Source organism: Eschrichtius robustus, chromosome 15, assembly GCF_028021215.1.
Source record: "Eschrichtius robustus isolate mEscRob2 chromosome 15, mEscRob2.pri, whole genome shotgun sequence".
Lineage (NCBI taxonomy): Eukaryota > Metazoa > Chordata > Mammalia > Artiodactyla > Eschrichtiidae > Eschrichtius > Eschrichtius robustus.
This window is the reverse complement of record NC_090838.1, coordinates 10,159,896-10,170,774: the sequence shown is the minus strand read 5'-3', so window position 1 is coordinate 10,170,774 and position 10,879 is coordinate 10,159,896. Positions and strand designations below refer to the sequence as shown.

General features: G+C 37.7%; 1 pseudogene; it reads right to left on the bottom strand.

Moving 5' to 3' along the window:
* Positions 1-1,032: 1,032 nt before the first annotated feature.
* Positions 1,033-1,265, bottom strand: LOC137777325 (calmodulin-binding transcription activator 1 pseudogene; annotated as a pseudogene).
* Between the last annotated feature and the right edge of the window lie 9,614 nt (positions 1,266-10,879).

Below are 10,879 nucleotides of genomic sequence, written 5' to 3'. Positions count from 1 at the left end.
CTAAGAAGCAATATTTGGATAAGGATTAAATCCTATTTTCTAGTGTTTTTTCAGAGACCCAAGAAAGCATTGTGAACTAGAGCTGTTGTGGTGGGCATCCTGAAAGAGCTGAGATCAAACAGCACCTTGAGAACTAAGTAGAATCCAGCAGAACAGAATTTGTAATCTAGTGTTATATGCTATGAGATTTTGTTTCTCTTTTTATAAAGAAGATAATATTTACCTTTCTTACAATACCTACCACATAGCATTCCTCCACAGCTAAAAATTAAATCTGCTAATTTATATACAAAGTGTTTTAAAAACATCTGCTTAAACAGGTGCTATTTCTTGGACATCTCTGATATGACAAGCAGATTTGAAAGGGGGCATTTGGGGGAATACAATAGATGATGACTTAAGACAATTAAGCTAAAGTATCTCCTTCCTAAATGTCTTTCTTCCTCTTCCCCTTTTCTCCTTTTTTTCCCTCTTACGCTCTCTCATCACTCTCCCTGTACATTCTTTCTTCTGTCTACATTCATTGTGTACCATTTCATGCCAGGCCCAGAATTAAATTGGTCCCTACCTTTCAGGAGACCACAGAACATGTGCTAGAGAAGAAAACCAGGTGAACACATGCAAGCACTAGAAGAGAGTAGGTTGGAGGAGGATTTACTTTCCTAGGGAAACATGTTTGATATTTTCCATCTTCATCTTCAGTAACTCTCCCCACGGCCAAGCCACTTCTGCAGGTAAGTTTTTTTTTTTTTTTTTAAAGGATAAAAACACAGATTACACTTTATTTTTAAAACTGAAATCACTTTTAATACAGGAAATAAAGACAGCATTTTGCAAATTTATCGCTCAGAGGGCTATCTCTATTTGAGGAAATCAGCCTGTTACACTTCGAGAGATGAACTATTACAGCTTGTACACCAAAATCAAAAAATGAAATGAAATTTAAAAATGAAATGGTTACCAAGGTAATGCATGTCAGGGGATCAAAGGTGAAGGGTCACACATAATTAGAAATCCAAAAGGACGGCTACATCATAATCTCTCATTAGTGTTCCAACGGTGCCTCTGTTTGGGTAAACTTGAACATTTCGGCATTCAAGCAGCTTTTTCGGTGAAAAGATTTGTACATGACTATTGCTATTTCGATGATCATCTATAGGTGGCACGGTGTTGAGAACACAGCAGGTGCTAATTCCGCAGAACACACTTCAGGAAACGCTCTTGCGGCTTGTTTGCTGCAGCCATTCCCCCTCCGCGCATCACATCCTCTTCCTTCTCGCGACCGGGACCCGAGCGCGCGCCTCGTACCGCCGCCGCCGCCCTGTAATTCTGTGGCTCTCTCAGTCAGCTTGGCATCTTGAGGATGGGAGAACAGGCAGAGGAGGGAGACAGTCCTGTTAGTGGAGGATACCCTGAAACTGATGTGGATTTAGCACAGAGTTACAAAGCTATGGATGCCATAAGACTTCAAAATTAGCATTATCCCCTCTTCCTACCTATTGTTCCTGAGGTCCGAATCCCCAGGTATAACAACCCAGTTACCATGCAGGGGCTGCATCCTCTGATCTGACCACAGAAGACACAGAAAGAATGGTAAATTTAGTGTGATCTGGCCCACTCATTGATAGAGTCATGGGGTCACAGGTGATAAAATTCACGTCTGTCACCCACTCCTCTCCTGGTCTACATCCCTTTTAGCCAAGCCGTCTAGTTAGCAAATGGCCTTACACAACCCTCTTCCTCATTTATACATTCAATTTTCATACAAGCTTGCAATAAAGATTTCAAAATATATTTTCTGTTTATATCTCATGTATAAACTGGGAACTGGATGTTAATTAAGTCTTACAGAGCATATTTTTAGTACAAATTATTTTTAAAAGTGTTATGGGTACAAACTCATCACACTTCTATCAGTGCCATCTGATTGAAACACTGGCAATCACTGCATCTTGAATGAAGGCAGGTTTTGTGTGGTAACACCTCTAAAATTAGCAGGAAGGAAAAAGCAAGCAATATTCAGGAGGAGTTTTCTCTTCCCATGACACTGTACATTTTTAGAGGTACACGTTTCCCCCTTAACACAAACCCGAGATTATGTTTCTTTATGATTCACACCACATTATGAATGATTTAACTTGTTCTTAAAAGACAAAAGAACGTTCATATTTTTTTTTGGAGAAGAACACATTCATATTATCCTATTTTGGGTGCAGGAGAGGAGAAGTCTAAGGATCCATTGCTAATGACAACAGTAAGAACGCACACACAGCTTTAACCTCTCAATGAGCAATTTACTCTCTCAATTTCTGACCACCAGAGGCTTTTTTAATTTCTAGTTTTTGAATATAAGAATAATAAAATTTCAATGATAGCCTTTGAGAAAGGGAAGTGATCTTTTGGAGTAGGATATTGAAGCTCAGAAAACAAATAATAGCTTAAGGTCATACCATTGGTGTCTGAAATGAACATCACTCAATGCACAGACGTTCCGGTCCGTATCACAGAAACAATTTTACAGTGTCTATCAAAAAAGCTTTAAATAATAACTTGGAAATATCAAGCCCCTAAATGTTTCATCGTCCACAAACCAGGATATTCCTGTAGAGGTGTAGAGGTCACTAGGTCCAGACCTTCACAGGTCACTGAGGCTCAAACAATGAGTGTGCAGTGACCTGCCTTATTTAAGTTCCTTATACTGAATAATGATGCTTGAGGATGGTCAGCACCAGCTGCCTGGAATGGAAGCATTGGTGCTGTCTGTACCTTTTCATTCATTTGCTCTTTTTACAGGACTAGACCTAGATTTGTCTTAAGCCAAATTTGATTCAGGCAGATCACAATCCCTGGTTTGTATGTTATTTTTCAACAGCAGATTGAAGATCTCTAAATGATGGGGCAGTTCTTTGGAGTAAAGATTACAGCCTCCAGTAGTAAATAAATAATGAGCTTGGGACTTGAAGCCTGCAAGGATTTTCTCACCAAATCAAATTGTTTTCCATTCTGTGATTTTTATACTTTGCTGTATAGAAAACCCTAGATAACAATCCTCCAAGAAAAAGTAGTTAATAATAGAGCACAAATTTACCCAGGTTCAAGTTCAGTTGGGAGCATATTACTTTAAATAAATGAGAAAAACTTTCAAAACCTTACCTAAATGCTTCCCCGTTTGTATTTGTAGCTGCAGTGTCAAGCTTACAGATTCATACTGCATAAGCATTCAATGAAGTTTTGTAGTATATATATTTTTTAATTTATTTATTTATTATTTATTTATTTTTTTTGGTCTGTGTTGGGTCTTTGTTTCCGTGCAAGGGCTTTCTCTAGTTGCGGCGAGCGGGGGCCAATCTTCATCGCGGTGCACGGGCCTCTCACTGTCGCGGCCTCTCTTGTTGTGAAGCACAAGCTCCAGATGCGCAGGCTCAGTAGTTGTGGCTCACGGGCCCAGTTGCTCCGCAGCATGTGGGATCTTCCCAGACCAGGGCTCGAACCCGAGTCCCCTGCACTGGCAGGCAGATTCTCAACCACTGCGCCACCAGGGAAGCCCAGTTTTGTAATATTTTCTGCTCTTGTTACTCATTTTTACATGTATCCATTCATTTATTTACCATATATTGAGTGTTTACTGTGTATCAGAGCCCTTGGTAATCTGAGAAGCTGAGGAACAAAGAAACCCTTGCCTTTCTAGCACTCAGATATTGTGGAAAGAAACACATACTTACACAGACACATCCCAGTATAATTTGTCAAATGCCATTACTAGATTATCCACAGAATATTTTTAAAGTGCAAGCCTAGAAGATGCTATATCTTGGAGTCAAGGAAAACTTGAAAGAGGAGGTCATCTATATGAAGATCTTGAAGAATGAGAGAGTTTATTTTATTAGTGTGGAGAATTGATTGAGGATATCTATTCAGGCCAAATGCTATTCAAAGAGTGATGATAAAATAAGTACAAGAGGATAAAAGGCAAAATAAGAAGCTGACAAGTAAGGTAGGTATATACTCATGAAAGGATACCTATGCTAAGCTAAGGAGTATGATTGTGTGTGTGCATGCACACACGTGTGTGTTTAATTTGCAGCAGTGAGTGAAAAATCAAATTTTTGATTAGAAAGGCAAATATGGTATTATTTTGGAGCATATCTAGGAAGTGACAATACTAGTGGCAGGGAAGCCAGTTTGAAACTATCTTAAGATTCTAGGTGATATTGTGATAAGAGTGTGGGCCAGGCACCAGTGAATTTGTCTAACTAGTTCTTCTCATGTTTTTTCCTGTGTTCATGATCTTATGCTGTGAAGGTGATGGGTGAGAGGACCAGAAGGAGCTAGAGAAAAGGACATAGTGAAAACTGTTTAGGTCTGTGACCTTAAATAATCTGCTCACGTTCAGCAGTTTTAATTGAAAGATTAACAAAACTCTTAAGATTGCAGAAAACAGTCAATTAGATAATAGTGATGATATATAGCATTTTCTGTGCACTTACTATGAGCCAGGTAACACAGATTCTCTCCTTAATCAAACTCTAGCCAAGTTCCTCTGAGCCCTCTTTTTGAGCAGACCTCAACCTTGGCCTATAAAAACTCCAGATGCTCAGCAAAAAAATGATTTCACCTAGTCTCCCTTTTTTTACTCACATTAAAAGGCTTAAATGCTAACATGGCTTCTAACAGCTCAAGGCTGCATATCTAGGATGATGGCACTTCCCCTTAAAGTGCCTGCCTGAGGAAGCTCAAGGTTGCCAACAGAATTTACTGTTTGTTCTAGCCAACCCTTGACCAGAGGCTACTAACCTTACTTTCTTAAAACATTTGCTGAAAAGGGCTTAAAATTGTGAATCTTTCCTCTGTCTCTTTGAGATGTATATGTATCTCCTATAACTCAAGAGTGACCTAAGAAGCCTTTCCTTTGAAATGTGATCATCAGGAAGGAGAGGGCCTCCGTCTCACAGTGCCCATGGGAGAATAGAATCCTAACTTCCATAATCTCCAGGGAACTGACACGTTTGTTCGAATAGCATTTACACTAACTCTCTGTAAGTTTTCACTTAGTGAGCCCCCCTGGCCCCTCCCACTATTCCTTCATTCTTCTTTAAAAATGCCCAGTCACCTCATTGCACATCCCAATTTAATTCAATTCAATTCAATTCAATTCAATTCAATTCAATTCATACTGGACTCTTTTCCCTATTGCAACATTGTATTACTGATTAAAATCTGTCTTTAACACTTAACTAGTTTTGTTCATCTTTGACACAGGCGTGGGGACAGGCTTGTACAATCGCTTTCACCTTAGCTCCTCAGAGTCACACACTACAAAATAGTTGTTGGCTTCATTTTCTATTACTATTACCTTCTGTATGTGAGCCCAGTACTCTAGGCAATTAAAGTACATGGAAAAAATTTTAAGCAGCAAAGAGCTAAAATATTTCAAGTCTCAACCCAATTTATTCTAGCAACTGGAAGAATATGTTTCTGTGAATTCCTTGTTCAAGACAGCAGTTCCCAAGTGTGAAAAAAGCAAAACAATGTAGATATGTGACTTCATTACTTATAATCACCCAGCTTCAGCGAGAGGAAGAGCGTCAGCTGTGTACAGAGAAGCTCTTGGGAACACAGCCTCAATTTAACTCTTTGGCACATGATTCAAATTATTTTATCTATAACTTGATCTTTTGTATGTAACACAAATTGCTCCCAAATACCTTCTCAGATCTCACACCAGGAAAGAGATAATAAAAGTGCAATTCTTTCCCCAATTACTATTTATTACCTCTTCTGATGTTTTCTTTCTCATTATAATCTTACTAGAATAGGGTTCATGAACCCCAAATCATAGTTTCACTCCATTATTTTATCCATTGCTCCATAATTTTTATGATCTATACAGTCTTCTCTAAATTTACTATTTGACTCAATTTAATTTCTACTTACTTTGTTCTTTAACTTTCCTTCTCTAACATATGAGTTTTCCATACTAATAAATACATCCTTGTTATCCCTAAGCACTAGTATCAATTTATAGGTCAGAAATCCAAGGCTTGAAAATAAAAGAAGACAAGAGAAAAGAGAAGGGAAAACAAAAGAAATGAGAAAAAAATGAAGGAAAGAAAAGAGAAGAAAAAAAAGAAAGAAAGAAAAAGAAAAAGAGAGAACATAGGCTTGGGTAGACAGGCAACTTGTACTTAGTAACAAAGTTGGTAAATACTGGAGTTGAATCCATGAATTTGACTCTAAATCCTGTCTTCTTAATAACTCTGCAATACATTATTTGCACTGTATTATATGCATATACAGGACAATAAAATATTATTTTAATGAATGGTACCACATTTACTATTATGAGAAAATTATCTTTGATTGCAAAAATACTACTTGTGGGCTTCCCTGGTGGCGCAGTGGTTGAGAATCTGCCTGCCAATGTAGGGGACACGGGTTCGAGCCCTGGTCTGGGAAGATCCCACATGCCGCGGAGCAACTAGGCCCGTGAGCCACAACTACTAAGCCTGCGTGTCTGGAGCTTGTGCTCCGCAACAAGAGAGGCCGCGATAGTGAGAAGCCCGTGCACCGCGATGAAGAGTGGCCCCTGCTTGCCGCAACTAGAGAAAGCCCTCGCACAGAAACGAAGACCCAACACAGCCAAAAAAAAAAAAAAATACGACTTATGAAAGAAGAGATCTGAGGGATGTCTAATTAGCAATATGCAAAAAGGAAAATAGAACAAGAAAAGTATCTGAGTTAGAATTGAGCGTATTATTTGGAGGTGGAGGGATGCTGTAGGAACCAGTAAAAAAAAAAGAGGGGAGAGAGTAAGAAAGGAATTTAAAAGCATCTTTCAATTTTAGAAACTCTCCAAGGAAGTAACTAGTATCATCCACTATTTTACATAAGCAAAATAATAATAATAATAGTAACAATAGTAATAATAATAAAATTTTAATCAGAAAGGATGTCATTTGTAAAAGATTGCATAATTTGTAAGCGCAGGAGCTGGTAGTCAAACTAATACCTCACAGGCTCCTACTTCACTTGATTTTTCCTCCATGCATTCTGTCCTAACTATAATGTGCACACACATTCTTATCCAAGCGGTCTTCACGTCCATGATTTGTCAAGAGTTCTAAATTGAAGGTGCTTCACCCTCCTGATGTCACAAGTCTTCTTTGTGCAATTTAAAATAACTGCATAACTAAGTTTTCACTGTTGTACGTCTCAGCTGTTTGCCAGGGCACTTTTTTCTGAATAAGTGCATTTCTTTCCAGTATGATCTTAATTTTTGCTAAGCCTGCAGTCTTCTCTTCTTCCTAATCACATCTGTAGTTCACCTGAGATAATGACTTGGCTTTTCAGAAATTTAAAACCTTCAGGGGCTAGGAACTGGCCTGATTAGATACCCCGCCATGCCAACTCCTGCTGCCAGGGCTGCCTAAGGCATACACTAAGTCAATGTCAGGTCCATTTTGTCCTTAGAAAGCCCTCTCAAGGTCAGCCATTCTCATTTGTTAACCGCGTCTTACCCCTTTTCTCTCAGTATTCTAGGAGAGGATCCAGGTGCTCCCATCAGGCATTAGGAGGAATCTGACAGAGACAATGGCCCTGAAGTCTGTGGGTGTGAGGAGAGGTCTCCTGATGGACCACCTGCAGCTGGGGCTGCCCTGCAGCAGTCTGGCCGTGCGAGCTCAGCCAAGCAACATGCCCTTTTATGCCCTCTATTTCCACATCCATTAATGGTCATGATACATCTGTGAAAGACCCAACTTAGCATTGTTTTCACTCAGTTCTTATCATCAATAAAATAAAAACAACGTTTTCAGTGTTGTTGTGAAGTTCGGAGGTCCTACAGCAAAAGTTTAAGCACAGCACATGGCATAGGATAGCCATCTTAATTAAAGGCTGATGAAGTTCAACACAAGCTGTCCCCAGATATGCCACTTTGGCATATCGATTACTTTGAATTAAAGTTACTTAAGAAACAGCCAATGCAAAAGAACACTCTGACCCCCTTTTTCCCCCTGAAAGCAGGAAATAAATCTCCAATGTAAAAGATACCCTTTCTGTACCAGGAGGTGGAGAGACGCCCTTCATATCGCAGACAGGGAATTGTATCTCCCTCCTCCAAATCCTTTGCCTTTGTGACTTCTCATCACCCGTCTCAGTTACACCATGCCCTCTTCCCCAGTTCTGGATATTTTTTCTGCCCTTAAATTCAGGAAACTGAATATAAATTAAAGATACCAAAAAGAAAACGTTAAACTAGGTTATCAATTAAAATCTCTAGGGAGATTCTTTCAAAGAGGAATTTATTTAATGCCACGTGCTTATGTTCTCATGATTATTACTCTGACCTCCCAAGTGTCTCGTCATGGCACTGGTCCTCCTCCTGAAGTTATATTTTTGTCGTAATCTTAGGAACTGAAATGTGGATCCCCAAACTCTTTCACCTTTTCTCCCAGTAGAGTTATAGGCCAAGAGGAGATCTGATAGCCTGCCAGATCGTCCTCAACTCTCAGCGTGAAAATGTATATTAGTGTTCCCATGACATCGCTGTAACTTCCACTTGTGTAATCTCATTATCTTTTAATTTCCTGTCCTCTGCCCAGTACCTGGTGTCCCAGAATAGCCATCCTTCAGTAATACATGCCAACTTCCCAAACTTCTAACTATGTTTTTATGAGAACACATTTCCATATTGTACATTCAGAAAAAAAAATTAATTTGTATTAGTCTGTCAGAAAAATGAAGCATTGAATTTTTTCTGTTAATGCTCTACTAGAAAGGGTGCCCTGAGAATGACAACTGACTGTTCTAGACAACTTAACAATGTCTTGCATTACAAAAACCTTTGGTCTGGGTGAATTCAAGTGGGACCATGTTTAAAAGTCATTTTAAGAGAATAAATTTCTTATTTCAATATGCCACTCATGTTTTAAAATGTTGGTGGTTTCATCCAGGAACAGTTTTAAAAAATTCTCCAGCTTTCATGAGAGAGACTAGAAGAGGAAGTTGATGATAATGTTTAATTTTCTTAACATTATTGATTTAACTTTCATGGGTATGATTTATGAGAGATTCCTCAAAATTGCAAGTAAAAGAATCTAGGAAACACAGATATGTAGAATACAATATAAAATTGGAGAAAATTGTATGCATTCCAAACATATAGTATTGCAGGAAAAATAAAATGTTACTTCAAGGACTCATTTATTTATTTTCAGAAAATAAGAAGAGTATGAGAACTTCAGTCATATTATGTTAAACTTATGAAGACTATTATGTAGGTGTAGGTGGCATTCTGCTGGCTTAGATCTTACTTAATTCATATTCTTTGTAATCTCATCACACAGTATTGTAGAGAATAAATTCTGAAATATGAAATTTATAAGAGATTAATCAAAATCGAATTGTATAGTATGATTATACATTTGAGGAAGGTATTTTGGTTACTAAGTACCCTGTTGATTTTTATCTAAATGTATGATTAAATATTATAAATTAGAAAATATTCTTAAAACTAAGAAACTAAGTCTAGGACGTAGATGTACACTAGGGAGAAATATGATGACATTACTGCATCCAGAATACTTATAAAAGGATCGAAACTTGCAGTAAAAAAGGCTTACATTTCAATATATTTAGTATGAATGAAGCATACATAATGCTATTTAACAGAAAATAAAGAAAACTGTCCTTTTTTTAAAATAAGGCAGATATAGTAACCACGCAATGTCCCCTACTTTTATATATAAACAAGAGCCATGAATTAGATTACTTGAAATACAGAAAATACACATCCTCAAGGGCACTGGAGTAATTCAATACCGTATGGGATTAGCTTTTTAAGAATGCATTGCGAAGGCCCTAAGGGTCTCACACCTCACTAAATTCAAACTTTTAATGCTCTCATTTCAATTTTGTCAGACATAATAATAGACCCTAAGGTGGGAATATGCTATTTAGAGCAAAATAGAAAAGCGTATCAATGGGCTGTAAATTATAGATGCATTGTATGGGCGGAAAATGTTTTAACCTTTAATATAGAGTATAATTTAAAAGCAGTAATCCAAAGAGGAAGAATAAGAAGTTACTTTATGGAAAGGAACAGAGTTGTTTCCTAAACAAAGGTCAAATATGACTTTATTCTTCTTTGGCTAGAAAATCAATATACATGTTACCCCTTTGCTTTTGAAAAGCAGTTCTATGTTTAGGTCAGTTTTAGGCATTTTCTTCTCATTTCCTCTTCTTAGTTGGCAGACTTTTCAAGAAAGAGAAATCAAAGCTTTGGAATGGATGTCCAACATTTTTTTTTTACCAACAAATCCCTTTACCGTTATTTCCTTTCACTCTGCTTACCCCAATATATACCACATTTGGTAAGGTTTCCTACACAGTCACCATCTATGAAAAAATAATAATATGCTATTATGGAAGTAGTTTGGCTCTTGGAGTGTATTAGAACTGAATTTTTTTAAATCTATTGTTTTTTATTGAAGTAGAGTTGATTTACAATGTCATGTTAGTTTCAGGTATACAGCACGGTGATTCAGATATACATATGTGTGTGTGTATATATATATATATGCTTTTTCAGATTCTTTTTTCCTTATAGGTTCTTACAAAATATTGAGTATAGTTCCCATACTATAGAGTAGGTCCTTGTTGGTTATATATTTTATACATAGTAGTGTGTATATGTTAATCCCATACTCCTAATTTACCCTCCCCGCCCCCCGAACTTGAATTCTAACTTGGCCCTTTGATGCCTTAGTAACTTTTAGCAAGTTAATTAACCTGATGGGTCTTCAGCTCCATCCACTGATGGAGATTTACAACTGCGGCTGTGAGAAATAAATATAGTATGGATAATGGTGGTCCCAGAATT